Below are 18,415 nucleotides of genomic sequence, written 5' to 3' on the forward strand. Positions count from 1 at the left end.
GCTCTTTCCAAAGTTCAAGGTCCCGTTGGTCGAGATGTAAGACGAATCCAAAGATCCTGTCGAACACCTAGAAACATTGAAAACCCACATGACACTTCATGGTTTTTCCAGTGAGATCGTGTGTCAAGCATTTCCTTTAACTCTGAAAGTAGCCACACAAGGATGGATCGGAGCGTTGCAGCCAAGCTCTATGTACAGCCGCGTAACTCCTCACCGTGAAGTAATGGGAAGATGAAAGGCTGAAGGCTTACCTCACTCGTTTCAACAACGAGTGCATGATGGCTGACGATCAAGATGAAAAGATCACATTGGTAGCCTTGTTGGGAGGAATATGGCCCTGGCTGAATTGGCAAGAAAAACCCCAACCATTCTACGCGAGTTCACCAATAGGGTAGATGACTTTGTCAATGCCAAGGATACTCTACGGGCCTTGACCTCGCTAAGAAAGTTAGAGATGGAGCAATCAGAGGATCGAACAAAGAAAGGAGCTCAGGGAAGAGATTGAGAGAGGGATTCAAGAGCGAAAAAGAACCAGCACGAAAGAAGGCAATAAAAGGTCATCCTTGCACGGATGATAAATTTACTCCAACATGAATGTCCAGGACAGGACTAGGGAGTCAATTCAAGATGGCGACCGTGTTCAAAGGATCCAATGATTTTGCACCTACCATCATGTAGGGGCATTGGATGGAAGACTGCCACACCTTGAAATGAAGGATCGAGGAGATGCAAGACAACGGTGAACTCGAGTGCCTAGTCGCCCAAAACTCCATGTCCCTTAGGCGACCAAGCGAAAAAAGGCAAGATCGAGAGTGAAGGTGCCAGAGAAGTGAAAGCTCGAGATGAAGGAAACCCCCAGAGCTCTCTACGATCGTGCCCCTTGACAAGGCCAGGACTGGAATAATCCTCCTCTTGGGAAAATCCTCACCATCGCTGGAGGATTCGTTAAAGGCAGCCCCACCTCCTACGAACCAAAGGCTTATGAGCGTAAAGCCAACTACATAGAAGTTTTCAGTATCAGAAGGCTAACAAAGCAACCAAAGTCGCAACCAACAACAGTAATATCCTTCAGCTATGATGATTGCAAGGGAGTAGTCTACCCATATGATGACTCGTTGGTAGTAACTATGTTGGTGGCCAATTATAACACGCGAATGATACTTGTTGACAACGACATTTCGACTGACATCCTTTCGGATGCATTCATGAATATGGGAATCAGCCAAAGCAAATTGCGCCCAGCACCCACCCCGTTGTAAGGGTTTTTAGGAGAAGCGGTGCAACATGTAGGCTCGATCGCCCTACTAGTGTCAGAAGGGTTCGACCCTATATGGCCACCAGGATGACATATTTATTTGTAGTGAAGACCTAATCATCTTAAAACGCCATTGTTGGGTGACCAACCTTGAACGCTTGAAATAACGTACCACCTAAAGATGAAAGTTCCCACGAAGCAAGCATTGAGGAAGTTTGTAGCAAGCAAGTATTTGTCTAAGAATGCTACGTACAAGAGCCCAGAGATGGAGAAAAAGACGTTAGAATGGCTGAGCCTCTAACAACAGGTAGGGGTGAAATAACAACATTTTCCCGGACTGGACCGGGTCCCGTTAGTCCATAACAGTCCAGGCCAATTTCAAATGGGGGCCCAATTATACAAAAATGTCCATCATTCTTGAAATATACAAAAAAGTCTGCAATGTGTATTTTCGGCCCATTAGTATAAAAAAAATCCCACAATATTTATAATTTTGAATAATACAACTATTTAACTTTATTTGCACATTTTTACTTAAAAATAGCCTAAAAAAAGTTGTTCAAATTATCAAAATTGATAATTACATATTAGTTAATTGATAATAGTTAATTAATAATTATGTATTTAACATTTTATATTGTCAAAATCATATGTTAAATGAAAATTACATAATTCACTTATATAACTTCTATATAATATATATATATATATAATTTATAAAAAAAATATATTTAAAAATAGATATTTGTAGTTCAGACGGTCCGGTCGGGTCCGAGGTGAAAATACCCCACCTCAAGACCTGATCGAAAACCATTCGATCCCAAAAATGGAGGACCAAAATCGACCAAACAAGTTTTCAGTCTGGTTCGTTCCAGTCTAGACCGAACAATTCGGTCTGTGGTTTTTCCTGTCTGGATTGAAAATTTTACACCCATACCAGTAGGCAACCGATTTTCGCCCCCTCCACTAAAGATCATGTACACGAAGCGGAAACCCAAAATGAAGAGGCCCCGAAGCAAGACAAGACCGATGAGCCTCTCAAGCTAATCACCTTGGACCCAGCTCACTTGAGGCCATAGTGAGGATCGGGGCCAAAATGAATGGCGAAGAAAGACAACGACCAAAGCAACTCCTTGTAGAACACAAGGATGTCTTTGCTAGGAGCCACGAGGACATGCCAGGGATTGATGAGAAGATAATAGAACACCAATTGAGTGTCGATCTAGATGTGCAACCAGTTAAGCAAAGAAAAAGGAGTTTAAGTATTGAGAAATATGCAACTATTGTACAAGAATTCGACCGACTTTTGGAAGTCGAATTCATCAAAGAGACCCACTACCCTAAATGACTTTCAAACGTAGTCCTCGTGAGAAAGTCCAATGGGAAATTTCGAATGTGCATGGATTTCACTAATCTTAATAAGGCCTGCCCAAAAGATAGCTTCCAACTGTCTTGAATCGTCCTAATTGTAGACTTCACTGCAGAGCATCGGATGTTAAGCTTCATGGAGCCTATTACGGGTATAATCAAATCCAAATGAGCCAAGTCGACCAAGAAAAAAAAACGTTCATAATCGACTGGGATTTGTATTACTACAAGGTAATGCCTTTTGGCTTAAAAAATGCAGGAGAAATAAACCAAAGATTGGTAAACATAATGTTTAAGGAACATATCGGGTGGAATATGGAGGTGTAGGTTGATGACTTGCTAGTCAAGAGCAAAGAGCCACAACAACACATAGAGGACCTAAGCGAAGTGTTACTGCAATACAAAATGAAACTCAACTCGACAAAATGTGCATTCAGAGTGCAGTTAGGCAAGTTCCTAGGCTTCATGGTGTCAGGAAGACAGATTGAAGCTAATTCGGAGAAAGTCCAGGTGATTGTCAAAATGGAACCATTGAGGAACCTGAATGAAGTGCGAAGGCAGGTTGGGAGAATAGTAGCGCTCAACAGGTTCGTGTCAAGGTTGACAAACATATGCCTACCGTTCTTTCAAGTCCTGCGTAAGGTACAAAATTAGGACTCCGAGTGTGAAAAGGCGTTTGCACAACTCAAGGAATACTTGTCGCACCCCCCGTTCTTAAGCCAGACCAAGCAAGGAGAGACCTTGCTCCTATATTTTTCAATCAAACTGGACACCATATATGCCGCCTTGATACACGAAGAAGGAAGAATACAATGACCAGCATACTACATAAGCCGAGACCCAATACCCTAAAGTAGAGATGTTAGCATTCGAGTTAGTAGTGGCTGCTCGCCGACTATGACCTTACTTCAGGCACATCCCATAAAAGTAGTAATAGTAACACCCCTATAGAAAATATTACCGACCAGACATCTTAGGCTGACTAGTAAAGTGGTCAATTGAGCTAAGCGAGTTCGATATTGACTATATTCTTCAGACTAGAGTGAAAGGGAAAGCGCTAGATGACTTTGTAGCTGAATTTTCCAACTTCCTAGAAAAAACGCAAGAACCCCTATAGGAAAGTCGTGGCAAGTTTACGTTGATGGCTTGTCCTACTGTTTAGGAGGGGAGTAGGGGCGTATGTAGTTGCAAAAGACAACACTGAAATGTACCATGCAATAAGGCTTGAATTCAAGGTCACCAGCAACGAGGCTGAGTATAGAGCGGTGTTGGCAGGATTCACCATAGCAAGAGCCTCAGGATCGAGGGAGGTCGACATGAAAGTAGATTTTATAGTCAAAGTCCGTCAAATAACAGGAGAATATTTGGTGAAGGGTGAAAGGCTCAAAAGATACCTCCATCAAGTCTACGAAAGACGTGACCATTTAGATTACTTTTGAATCAGCCGCATCCCGAGGGAGGACAATTGGAAAGCTGACAGGCTGGCACGAGCACCATTTGGAAAAGATGAAACGACCTTACCATGGAAGGTGATCACTCGAATAATAGAAGTCCTAACAATCGGGCTCAAAATCTCGGAAGTAAGCACAAAGGCCCTAGAATGGACACGCGACATAATCAAATTCCTGACAATCGGGAAACTCCCACTCGGTAAGGAGGAAGCAAGGAAGGTTAAGAACAAACATGCCTATTTCAACATGATCAGCGACATGTTATACAAGCGGGGTTTCTCGACCCTCTTCCTGAGGTGTGTATCAAAAGAAAAGGCCCAATACGTCATGGAGGATGTACAAAAGGGAGTATGCGGAAATCACACAGGAGCTCTGGCAGCTAAATTCATGAGGGCTAGGTATTATTGGCCACATGCCCTCAAAGATGCCAAAGAGTTCACCAGGAAGTGTATCTAATGCTAGTTACACGCGCCAATTTCGAGCGACCCATCTAAGAAACTAACATCAATCACATCTCCTTGGTCGTTCGCCTTATGAGGGGTAGACCTGGTCGGTCCTATGTCGCTAGGCAAAGGACCTCCTCCTGAGAAATCTTCAATTTGGTATTCAACTTAGCCACCTTTGACTCTGAGTCTACCAACCTCTTCTTGTAGCCTTCAAAAACTTCATGCAGCTGCAAGTAACTCTGGTCGTGGCCTTTAAGGTCCCACTTCACCTCTTCCAGTTGGACCACGGCACTAACTTTCTTGCCCCGAGTTATACTAAGCTGAGTGGATAGTTTCCACTGATCTTCCTCAAACTTGGCCAAATGGGTAGCATAGTCGGAGTTGCACCCCCGATCTCCTCCAGTTCCTTATCCATCCAGTTGAGGTGGTCAAGCAACGTTTCACACTCTTCCTTCTGAAACTTTGCCTCATGGTGGCATCGATCCACTCCTTCTTGGGATCTCTCTAGGTTGCATTGAACGCCACCCACCTCTATATGGAGAGAAGATACCTGATCCTCCAAGACATGAGAATAAGACTCCACTTTAGACAAGTTCTGCACCATCTCCTCCCAATCTACCTGGGCAGCCAGAACGATGTTATGCTCACAATCCATGAAAGATCACATCGACTGATTCTCTTCCTCCAAGTCGATCTGGGTCCACTATCCTGGATGCAAATGATCCACCCTTTGGACCACCAAATGGGTTATAATTGAGGAACAACGGGAGGAGAAGAACCAAAAGACAAGAAATCGAAAGAAAAACTTACCAGGGATAAGAAACCTTGAAGCCTGCACACCATAGGCCAAACCGCCTCCTCCTTAGGGCAATCAGCTCGGTGGGTGGTGTCAGCTGGATGAGAACTCGAAGGGCCAAGAAGGTCTGAATCATCAAATGCCTTTCCAAAGAAAGGCACGAAACCACCAATTTCATCCATACCCCCAACTGAAGGGGAATCCGAGCAATGGCATGGAGGGGACACAACAACAACGAAGGCACTGTCCCCCACTTGGCCAGCTAAGCCCAAGGGGCAATCTCCAAAGGGCGAACTGATCGAGAGCATAGGCGAGGGAATGTATTCCCCTACCGTCGAAACACTAAAAGGCGACAAGGGGATTGATACACGGCCCCCGCTGAGAATCTTCCCGAGAATCTCTTCGTGTAGAAATTCGGGGAAAACAATGAGAATCTTGGGAGTGGCTCCACCCAAGGCTGTGGAAGGGGTGGTTGAACTTGTTGGGACGATTGGAGGAGTCTCCTGCAACACATCATCATCTATAGCCAAAGAGGTCTCGCTTGCACAATCAAAAAGGGCAGCGGAATCAGTCGGGACAACCAAGAGAGTCTCCAGAAAGGTAGGGTCGAGAGTCACCTCTATCTCATCCTCATTTGAGCCAGAGGCATCTTGTTGACCCTCAAAGATGAGAGAGGTTGACAAAGTAGCACCTTGACTAGGTGACATAGCAGACTTGACCTCCAACCCCAACTCCAAATTAACCTTGGCATGTTCCATAATCGCGTCAAGATTGCAGAAGGCTTGGGGCGAACCAAACTACCCTCCTTGGGAACCAAGGAAGTTGGCGGAGGCCTTCCCCTGGCAGAACATGATTCATCAGAGGCATTGGACTTGGCATGAGCAAGGCCTAGTCCTGAGCAAGATTTCTTTCCCTTTCGGCCCTCAATAGTCAAAGGCCCCTCTTCTATCCTCTGGATAGAGTAGGGGCGCCAAAAATTGATGGCGAAAGACATGAGCCCAATTGGGAAAAACTAAAAACCTGTTAATGTTGCCACGGGTCAGAAGAATGTCTAACCAAGTGGAATCATCATTTTGTTCCACCCAAGCATAAATTAGGCGCAAACGAGCTTCTTCCCGGTTAGAAAGGGTAATGGCGAAGTCATGGTCATGGGGAACAGGACCCCACATTGCCCAAACATGGAACTCACGATGAGCAGCCTTGTTCGAAGAAAATTCACTACCATCTCCAGAAACAAAAAAGAATGTCCTTGGCAACTCCTTGGCATGAGAATAATAGCTCTCCAAATGCACCACTCGGATACTAGTACGAGGCCAAAAACTACACAAGTTCCCTCTATGCGTCGAACGTCGTGGGTAAAAAGAAACTCCATCGCCGTGAGATTTGGATAATCTTCACCATCGGGCTCCAAGACCTTACTCCAAGCTACGCAACAGGCCATCAATATCCTCTATGCGTTGGGCACAAGCTGTGAGGGAGTAAGCCCTAAGAAGTCGAGAAAATCTCAAACAGGCCGACAAAAGGGCAAGCATAGTCTCATTAGGAACATTATAGAATACAACGCCACCTAAGCGGCGAAACCTTCAGAGTTGACCACCCCCGATGGGGCTCCAGTAGACCTAATACTAGAGAGTTGGGGACCCCATAGTGATTCCTCACAAAATCCAAATCAGCACGTGACGTTGTCGCCAACCATTGGTTTCCCTCAAATGCAAAAGGACGGTCTACACTAGTCTCTTTAGCACAAGGAGGAGAGTCGCAACATCGAGAGGATTTAGAGCCACAAGGAGTAGACCAAGAAGACTTATGTGAAGCCATTGATAAAGGGAAGTCCAGAACGCAAAGAATAATAGGGCCATAGGAAGCAGAAGATAACCAAGAAGGAGACACTGCAACAAAGAACAAGTCTATGCAGGAAAAAGAATGAAGTGACAGAGTTGGCAATGCAAGAAGGAAACCCAATGCAAGAGGTACAACACTGTTGAAAGGGATGGAATGGTAATGCAGAGAGACATGTTGGGGTACGAAAGGGGAACATGAAAGGGCGCAAAGATGAAATGACACACACCCTTGATATGTGCGTAGATACCCACAGACCCAAGAATGATTACAGACCAGGCAATGAAGCGGCATGATGGATAAAAGTCCCATCATGTTCACATTATGAGACTTCGCGGGGTAATTGGAGAGACCGAATTCCTTCCTCGGCTATGTATCTACACACACGATACAATAGCCTATAAGCCCAATGGAGCAAGCCCATGACAGTCAGCCTACTGTAGTCAACCCAGGCTGCCAACCGTAAGCCCAAGACTTTCTTTACTATCCATAGATAAGAAAATCAACTGCTCCCCGAACAATTGAGAAATACAAATACTCCCAAACAACAACCTAGGACCAAAAAAGGAGGGAATTTAAATAACAACGAACCGGGGCTACATTTAAATGAAGGGATTAAGTTGTTCTGCGAACCAGAACGAGTCCTCTTCCACTCTATATATACTAGAAGAAATTCACAATTGAGGTAAGTTGATTTAGGTCTTGGATTCACAAAGACATTATACAAGCGATCTGACTTAGGCATCAGAGGCATTTAATATCCTTCAAGCTAGCCTTCTCTAATTCTTTTGGTGCAGGTTTGCTGAGGGTGTTCACAGGGGTGTGAAACACGTCCACAACACAAACAATTTTTAATTTTTAATTTTTAACTTTTTCATCTAATTATTATCTAATCATTATAACATTTTCAAACTTGTAAATAAAAACACAAAAAATAATACAAAATTTTCAAATTCAAAAATAAAAATAATATTAAAAAATTAGATTATAACAATATTTTTATTCAATTTTTTATCTCTCATTTCCAAAAACCCAAAAAACATCTTAATTTAAACCATTTAACTACTATTCACAAATAATTTCACTACTATTTACAAAATTCTCATCTCATCCCATTTTTCAAACATTCATTGGCATCAAGTACTACTCCGAGAGGACCATCTAAGAGCATTGGCAATGGCCTAGCCATTAGCCAATGCAAGTTAGAAATTAGAAGGAAATGTGAGAAAAAAACTCCAGCATTGACCTATCTAAATTTCATAAATTTAACATTTCTGCTACAGTAAATGTTAGCAGCTCTCTATTGTTGGCGAGGGACTGTACACAGGCCAAAGTATTTTTTTATCATTTGTCTGCCTCCTGCTCTTTCTTTCCCTTGATTTTATTCTTCTTCATCCCCAAACTCTCATTCCATCTATCTTGATTTTCTTTCTCCCAAAACTCTGTTTCGCCCTTTTTCTCCCGAAGCTCCCTTCTCTTCTTTGCCCTTTTCTTCTTCAACCCGCAAGCCATAATCTTCTAGCCCCATTCTTGCTGAGACATCGCTCTTCCCCAGCCCGCAAGCGTCTCCTTCTCTCTAGCGGTTGTCGTCGTCTTCATTCTTTCCAACGTAAGTCCCTCTTCCTCGCTCTTCTCTCCCTCTTCTCTCTGATTTCTTTTCCATTTTTTGGGGCCATTTTGGGGTAAGGAAGATAAACCTTTTCGAGTTACTTGAGAGCTGAAAGGATTAATTCTTAATTAAGGGTGGGTCAGATCGATACGAAGGAAAACTCTAGTGAGTTCCTCAGTATCAGTGAAGCCTACAAACAACCAACGAATCTAACGAAAATAACTTGACGTTTTGCAGTAATAGATACATAAATTTCTCATATGTGGGTCTATAATCAAGAACAGTAAAGTCAGTTTAGTTTGGATAATGTTACAGTACAAAAGAGAAGTAGTTGAGCTAACCAAAGATGGTAATTTGTACATCCAACCACAACGGTTGTTTTCTAGATGGGAATGGATTCAGAGCCTACGTTAATCTCTGTAATTAATCATGAGAAAGATAGATTTTTGAAAGATTATAATTTAATATTTATAAATGATCAAAGATATGTATTTCTCTTAATTTACTTCCTTGAATATATGGGTGTGTCATCTATTTTCTGTTAACGCGAGTCCCAATATCATCTTTGTGAGAATTTTACCAACGGAAGTAAATATAAAAAACATAAAAAGAACACTGAATGTTAATGTAGCATTCATCTTTGTGCCAACTTTTGTTTTGTGTATAGTTTGGTTGGGTGTGAGTGTCAGGATTCCGAGTTTATAATCATCCTGTAACTATGGATGGTTTCCAGATTTTACTAGACGTGTCATGTCCCTTTAAGTCTGAAAATGATTTGAGTTGTAATGCATGGACTTTTCACTTCTACATTCCTGCAACAAAATCTAAAACCTGCTTTTGTAAGATTTAAAGAATATAGTTAGAACTAACTATATATATATATATATTTTGGTTTTTTTAATTTGTTTTTTATAATCATCTCATGAAAATGGTGTATTGTTACACTGCAAACTTTGAAACTGGCAGTAGATGAGTACAACTCGGTTATTTTTCTTCAAACCAATGAGAGCCACATTGCTATCTTTTTTACTGTCGACCACATTACAAAGCAAAAGGCATTGATTTTGCAGTGATAAATTAATTCTTAACATAACATGATTTGACAGTCCCCAGGATTCTCCAAGCTGTTCTAGCCTGCGATAAACTTTTTGCAAGGAGATTAGAGAGTGGTTGCTGTTTTTCACTGCAACGCTTGCCTTCTGGTAATCACTGGTCCTATTTTGCTTGTCCTCTTATGCTAGTGGATGTGTATTTGCATTCATATATAATATATATGTATATATAATATTTCTGTTCTAGATGGTTTTGTAGGTGTTTGTGTGCTTGGGGTGGTATAAGTTGAGTTGTTTTTGGGGTTAAGAAGCATCTGGGTTCTAGTGAAGATTTTCTGATTTCTTTTCTTCTTTTGGAATTATGAGAAATTTTTTGGAGTTCGACTTTTCATTTGGAGATTCGGGTATTGTTGTGCGTAAAGGACTAATTTTATTCTGGGTTTCTCTTTGTAAATCCTCAGGAGGTTGGTTCATTGAAATTCCATCTAGTGTGGTTACTCACTCTCACTCTTTGTTTTTTTCTTTTTCCTTTTTCAAAGAAATTTATATACATTGTATCCTCGATCTCATGATTTGTGATGTCAATTATACAGAAATTTGAAAAGATAATGCCTGGAATCCAGGGTGCTCTTATTGTTGCCTCGACTCTCCAGATTGTCTTTGGCTTTAGTGGCCTTTGGCGTAATGTTGCAAGGTTGGTTAGCACTCATTTTAGCTAGATCTCATTCCTTTGAACGATGCTTGTTTAATGCAAATGTTTACTCCCGCTTGCAATAAGCATTCCATGAATCTAAATGGTTGATGAATTATAGATCTAATAGGGCATGAAAACATTTCAGTTCGGGGATCAGGTTCTTATTTGTGATAAGAGAAACTATCAAACTTGTTTGATTGAATGAACTAATATTATACTTTCTTAGATATTTTATTTCCTTGTTATTTTCTCCAGAACAGGTGACTATTGAGTGTTATTTAAATTTTCCAAAGTGGTTATAATAAATGTTAGGCGATCAACAATGTTTGTGTAAAACTTCGTTACTCATGTTTCTATAAGTAATTTTTTACAAGTGTGCATGTGGCAGTTTGTATAAAATATCTAAATTGTGTTCATTTGTGTGTGTAGACCAGTGGGAGAATGTGGCAGTTTGACGATGACCCATTCTTCACCACTCTCACTTGCAGTTTGTATTTCAGTTTGTTTGGAGTATTCATAAAAGTTGAATGTATCTAGTAAAATCAGTATATCATTTAGCTTTGGAGTTGTTAAATCATGAAGGAAGGTTGAAAGTTCACATTCACAAAGCACTTCTGAGTTTTGGAGGAAGTTGTGGAATCTGGAACTACCAAATAAAATGTGTTGGTAGACATTTATGTAAAGAGGACTGTGTTGGTATTTATGTTTACACCAAAAACATCATCTTTGTTACTAAATAAAGAGGAATTAATTTTGATTATGAGTTGGTATTAATTTTGTTCCCACATAGCCAGATAGTAAAACATGTTGGTATTAATTTTGTTGTTTTAATAAATAGCAACATAGCCAGGTAGCACTATCTTAAATAAAAATTAAATTATTAATTAGTATATTAAGTATATTTGTAAAATAAAAATAAAAATTGAAAAATATTATTAAAATATATAATATTATATTATTATTTTAATTTTAAGATGGTTAGTCCAATGCGGATTCATCTAACCAAAATTTAATCCTATAGCCAAAATTTAGAATTCTAGTTAAATTTTAGACTTGGCAACGTTGCCAATGCTCTAAGTGGTAAATTTTTGGCCAGGGAGATATATTTTTTTTAATCTCCCAGGTTTATTTATTTCTACTCTCAACTGCGCATGAACCATCCCATCCCCATGTCAGTTTCCACTGCCGATTTGCCACTTGCTGTTGAGACGTCGGAGTTGAAGATTGATTTTCTTTTTTTCTCTTCGCTAGTATTTAATCTCTCTCTTCGTTTTTTCCTAGTGGTTCCCATTCTGGGGCCACTGCTAGTATTGATTTTCCCAGTGGGGCGTGTTTTATTTGATTTATTGCTTTTACCATTAACTTCTGTAATATTATATATGTTGAAGCAGTACTGTCCTAGACCATAGGATTTTATTTTTAATTTAATTTCACTGACTTATGCCGAATGTTCCAAACCTTTCATTATATTCTTCTGCAGTTAGTGTCAATTTTTATTTTTATATGTTTTTTTTTTAATTCTGACGAAGGTCAATTTCCCAAAAAATGGTCAAAACTAATTTCCATAGAGCTGAAACAAATTAGAAATATGAAAGTAGCAGTAATTCTAGAAAGCATAGGCCAAGAAACTAGCATAAATGTTTGTAATCACATATCTCATATCCACTAGCGGGAGACGAGAGTAACAGGAACTTTTACAAGCATAACCAACCCAAAACAAAGCTGCAGCACAGGAAAAAAGAAAAAAAAAAAGAACAAATTCAAGTATTCAGCAGTGGGATGGGATCAGTAATAATAATTCCAGCAAGCATAGGCACCCTGCCACAACAAACAAAACCAACCGCATAAAGCTAGTAAGCTTTATGCAAGATAGAAGAAACATGAGTAACGCAGCACAAAACAAAGACCTAAAGCTTAGTTGAAAGATGGCATGATTAGCAAAAGAAACCCGGCAGGCCAGTAAAAGAATGAGGAACAATAACTTTGTTGAGAAAGGCTCAGAAAAAAAAATGTCCCATTTAGGTGGATTACTTCATATGCAGACTATATATGTGGTACAATGCAGATAATAAATAAATGATAACATAAACACATTATACCAACCTGCTACGTTTTGGCTAGCAATATTGGACAACAGGTTCTGAAAATCAAGTTCTCTTTGTTGTGTGGAAGACTCGAATTTCGAGCAATTCTACCATATCCATGGATTCCCCACTCTTTGCCATAAGAATTTTTAATGATCCAGTAATTTTTTTCTTCTTTTTCATCGTAGCCAAATCCTATTATAAGAATTGCATGTCTAGAGTTTGACTCATCGTCTTGGTTCAGTTTATCAAGCTCATCAGTACCTTCATAGATATCCTATTAGATAGAAACAAAAGAGTAAGATATCATCCTCAAATTAGTGTTAATTTAACAAGTAGAAATTAGTTATACTTACGCCTTTTAATAGTTTAAATTCTGTAGTAATCATTACACAACCCACTACTGGTTGTTCTTTGACTCTCATAAGAAGCTCTTCTTCACTCTTGTGATTTATGTTTATGACTCCACTAATCCTCACCGCATGGGATTTCTAGAGGATGTAAGAGTAAGTTATATAATCTTAGGAGAAAAATACCCCTAAAAAATTAATTTAAATTTCTTATTACCTGCTCTTGGGTCTTGGGTTGACAAGGTTGCTTAACTGCTTTGAACGGATACTCTTCCTCCTTCCGGATCCCCTCATTTTTTATAAAATTAAAAGCTTTGGTATAAGAATAAGTGTAGCACTTTGTTCTCTCTTTTTCACAACAGTCGAGGAGCTCTTGAGAGAAGAGTTCAAGAAGATGATCTGTATAATTTTTCGCTTTAAGTCCGGCTGCAACAGCTTCTGCTGCAACTATGGCCCAGCACATGTCTACTAAACAGTTACTTTTTCATGATAATAAAATTGTAATCTCAAGTTAATTTATTCTTTGACAAATGTTTATATTATGAGTTCTCGTATCTTTATTTCTAAAATGAATGGTTTTACTCTATATATACACATGTACATATCAAATGTGGCAATTTTGTTTCCCACAATAACCAAATCCGCAATAATTGAAATTCCATGTAACACTAAAAAAATATTTAAGAAAATGCTATGCATTCAAAGGTCTTTAAAAATAAAAATTGAAGTAGTGTGTCACTTACTACATTTGTCTTGATTTTTAACTGGATTCAAGGCACCACCATCACGAATACGCCAATCCCAATATTTAGGAAAACCTCAAGGCAATTTTTCCTAATATACCAACTTAATTTTGTTAGAAGTGACATATGCATCAAGTATAAAAAAAAAAGATAAATTTATACAAACCCATGCATAAAACATTACAACACATGTTTAAATTGTATTTTCTGAGTTTTTTCTACAAGTAGCGTCCTTTGTTTTGTTATTAAGAATCTTCAATCAATATCCTTAATGCTGCAACTAATAGTCAAGGAAGTTCGTAGTCTAATCCTATTTATCTATTTTACTAGGTTTCCACTTATCAATAAGCGAAAAAAGACTGTTCCAAAAGCACACTCGATACAAGACCAAACAACCTACATTGTACATGAAATATTGCAAAATTTAACTATAACAAGAAGGAATTAGAGAATGAGTAAGAATCAAGAAGGAAGAGTAGGCATAATTAAGAGAGAGCCCACAACCTAGCTACCTAGAAAACGTAAGTGCCATATCACATATGAAACCAAAGAAGCTACAAAAGAGGAAGTAAAGACGATGTATGTAAATGATCAGTTTTGAGGGAAATCAAGAGAATACGAGTCTCCTTACACTTTGCATGTCTAGAGAGAATAGGAGTAGTCTCACTACACTTTGAACCAATAAGGCAGTGGAAGAAAATGAAAATGAGAGTGAGAGCTAGAGAGGACTATATATATATGTACATCGATCTTCTTCAAAGGTTGTACATGATACACACCTTTCTTGCCTTGCCCAGAAGTGGTTCTCATGTCAGTGTACATTGAGTAGCTTCGACCAGCCAGCCGAAATATATACTTATATATATATATATATAATACTACATTATATCGGATACGGTTTACAAACATGTTGCATGAAGAGTGTTGATCTTGTTTTGTAATTTGTTAACATTCTTATTGTTCGTAGTCTAGATCCTATTTATCTATTTTACAAGGTTTCCATTGATCAATAAGCGAAAAAAGACTGTTCGAAATGCACACTCGATACAAGACCAAACAACCTACATTGTACATGAAATATCGCAAAATTTAACTATAACAAGAAGGAATTAGAGAATGAGTAAGAATCAAGAAGGAAGAGTAGGCATAATTAAGAGAGAACCCACAACCTAGCTACCTAGAAAACGTAAGTGCCATATCACATATGAAACCAAAGAAGCTACAAAAGAGGAAGTAAAGACGATGTATGTAAATGATCAGTTTTGAGGGAGATCAAGAGAATACGAGTCTCCTTACACTTTGCATGTCTAGAGAGAATAGGAGTAGTCTCACTACACTTTGAACCAAGAAGGCAGTGGAAGAAAATGAAAATGAGAGTGAGAGCTAGAGAGGACTATATATGTATGTACATCGATCTTCTTCAAAGGTTGTACATGATACACACCTTTCTTGCCTTGCCCAGAAGTGGTTCTGATGTCAGTGTACATTGAGTAGCTTCGACCAGCCAGCCGAAATATATACTTATATATATATATATATATATATATATATAATACTACATTATATCGGATACGGTTTACAAACATGTTGCATGAAGAGTGTTGATCTTGTTTTGTAATTTGTTAACATTCTTATTGTGCAGGACACCTAGGTGGAGTTAATTATTGGGATGAGCCGTAGGATAGATGTCGGCCTAAAAGCAGAAAAAGTGGTGTACCACTGGAATATGGTGCGGTTGTGTTTTTAGACCGGCAGAAATTTACACATCCTTATTGATTCTTGACGTGGGGGACAATTTCACTAAGATTTGTCAGAGAAATTTCAGTAATCTGTTGTGGGTAGGATTAGACTTAACCATTTGCACAAAGCCGATCATAGAGGTGCACATGCAGCTTATTGGTTAGAGAACGGCCACGACAGTCGAAGCTCGTCCAGATTATTATATCATCCTGAATCAATCATCTTGTTGCTTCTAATGCTGAATCAGTGAATCTCAATGTTCAAGTTTTTGGCATTTTAAGCTGCGCACTCGGCATGCCGAGTGTTCGGGTATTCATAGCACCTAGAAAATTAGGGAGGCATAGGTGGCAGGGACGATGCTTTCTTTCATTTCCTTCTTTGGTTCTCTTTTTTAATTTGTGGTCGTGTAAAATAAAGAAATAAGAAAGCGAGTTTAAATTTAATATAAATAGGTTTGGGTCAAAACGGATTGACTCGTTCAAACAATACAATTAACAAACGGGTCAATAAGAGGTCAACCCGCTTAACCCGAAATTAACCTGCAAGAATCCGTTTAAGTTTTATTTTAAAATTATAATTTTATTATTGTTGAGTTATAATATTGATATTTTTTCTCAATATACTTATATTTTTATGATTGGATTGTAATTCTGAATCTATACTCATATTTGTTATTATTGAGTTTGTAATATTGGTTTTATTCTAGGTTAAAATATGAAAAATTTTGATATTTTCTGTTATTTGGTAGTCTTATTATTATTATTATTGATATTGTAGCTACTAATAAATATAGATTTTAACTTTTATGTGAAATTATGTTAATTTGGTCAAAAGAGTTATGCAGGTTAATTAAACTCATTTACATGAAACTGGTTGAAATGAGTCATGTTGTGTTGATCTATTTCTAATTAATTATTAATTAATGGGTCAAAATGGGTGACACGACATAATTTTTTATTTAAATGGGCGTGTTAAGGTTTGAATGTCTAATCCGTTTACCTTAATAGATTAGGTTCGGATTGACTCATATAGTCGAATAATCCATGATTTGACATGACAAGAGCACGACCCGCAAATACGAATTGCCACCACTAATTACTGGCCTGAGCTTTAAGCTCGCTAGCAGTACTAGCTGAATGCCCGAGTTTGCTTTTTTCAAACTTGCTAATTTTAAATATTATTGATACTAACAAATTTTTTTAGTAGGAACATTTTTAATTAACCCAATACACTGATGTCTAAGGAATAGATTATATAATAATAGCAGCAACAATAATAATAATATAAGAAATGAGTTGTTATGTTGATTTATTTCTAATTAATCATTAATTAATGGGTCAAAATGGATGATACTACACAACTTGTTATTTAAATGGACATGTTAAGGTTTGAATATCTGATCCGTTTAGCTTAACGGATTAGGTTCAGATTGAATCATATAGTCGAATGTCTATGATTTGACATGACACGATCCGCAAATACGTATTGCCACCACTAATTACTAGCCTGAGCATTAAGCTTGCTAGCAGTACTAGCTGAATGCCCGAGTTTGCTTTTCTCAAACTTGCTAATTTTAAATATTATTGATACTAATAATTTTTTTTAATAGGAACATTTTTACTTGAACCAATACGCTGATGTCTAAGCAAAATAGATTATATAATAATAGCAGCAACATTAATAATAATAATATAAGAAATTCTAGTGGCCCAGCCATTCGGCATTTTATGATTAAGATATAAGGAAAGTGCAAGTTTAACAGATAAGCTAAGGTAGAGTATTTTGAAAGTCATCAATTAGATAAGTAATTTTTAGTTATTTATAGAGGATAAGCACAGAGGACTTATTTATTTATTTAGTGATCAATTCGTTGTTTGCATTTGGAATGTGTGGCTTTCGGTTATGTTTGTGAGAACTGCTAGATCACATGAAGAACCCAAAATCAAGAGGTAAATATGTGCTTTTCAACCCACGGTACAAACCACGAACGTACAGAATGGTGCCATGCATGAAGGTGTTCTAGCTAAAGGTGCCATACATTGCACATTCGCATGCACATACGATTTATAGCCTCAGCCCTCATTGGTTTTTACAAGCTTTTTCCTAATTAAAGAGAAATTTGATCACAAACAATTGCTAGAGTACTGGGCAGTTGGTGGATCACAAGCCTTGAGCTGCTATACTATATATAGAGTGCGAAAAGTTCCAGCCTTGAGCTGCTTCAATCCGTGCTGGTTCAATCAGTGCATCTCTCTTACTTGTCGGCCGGAAAATCTTTTTAATACCACTCATATATGTTATCTGCATGCAATTTCTGCAGAGGGACTGGAAACCAAACCTCCTGTCCCTCTTGGCTCTGGAGATTGTCATCAGAGTATCTCTGACTCTTTTGCCGCTTTTTGGCTCTATTGTAGTCTTTTCTGGTCCCTTATACTTTGTATGGAAAGGAGGCTGGAAGTGGCCGCAGGCACCCAACTAACAATAGTTTTTTTTTTTTTTTTTCACAAAACCAGTCCTTATCATTTATTTATTATCTGCAGAGTACCACATATGTAGTCTGCATATGTATGATGTAATCGGCCTTTTCTGTGAAATTGGCCTTCGTCAGAATTTAAGAAAAAAACATATAAAATTGTCACTAACTGCGGAAGAGTATAATGAAAGGTTTGGGACATTCGGCATAAGTCTGTGAAATTAAATTAAAAATAAAACTCTAAGGTCTGGGACACTACTTCAACATATATATATTATTACAGAACAAATCAAATAAAACACGCCCCAGAATGGGAACCACTAAGAGGCTTAATTTTTCTATATTTTCAGGAACTTGACATTCATAAAGACCCCTGTATTTTAGATGTGCAGGGCTTAGGATGTTCAGTGTTGAAGTTTTTTAGCAAAGAAATGAGCCATACAACTTTGCAACTAGTGTGAGCCAAGGCTCTATATTCTGCCTCTGCAGATGAACGTGAAACAATGGCTTACTTT

At 38.5% G+C, this 18,415-nt stretch overlaps 1 long non-coding RNA gene across 1 annotated transcript; it reads left to right on the plus strand.

The window, feature by feature from the left end:
• The first annotated feature begins 8,527 nt into the window (after positions 1–8,527).
• LOC109018937 lies at positions 8,528–11,270 on the plus strand. Its single transcript, XR_002000676.2, has 4 exons — positions 8,528–8,764; positions 9,871–9,966; positions 10,410–10,510; positions 10,940–11,270. It is a non-coding gene; the product is annotated as an uncharacterized LOC109018937 (long non-coding RNA).
• Positions 11,271–18,415: the final 7,145 nt, after the last annotated feature.

Source organism: Juglans regia, chromosome 3 (genome assembly GCF_001411555.2).
Source record: "Juglans regia cultivar Chandler chromosome 3, Walnut 2.0, whole genome shotgun sequence".
NCBI lineage: Eukaryota > Viridiplantae > Streptophyta > Magnoliopsida > Fagales > Juglandaceae > Juglans > Juglans regia.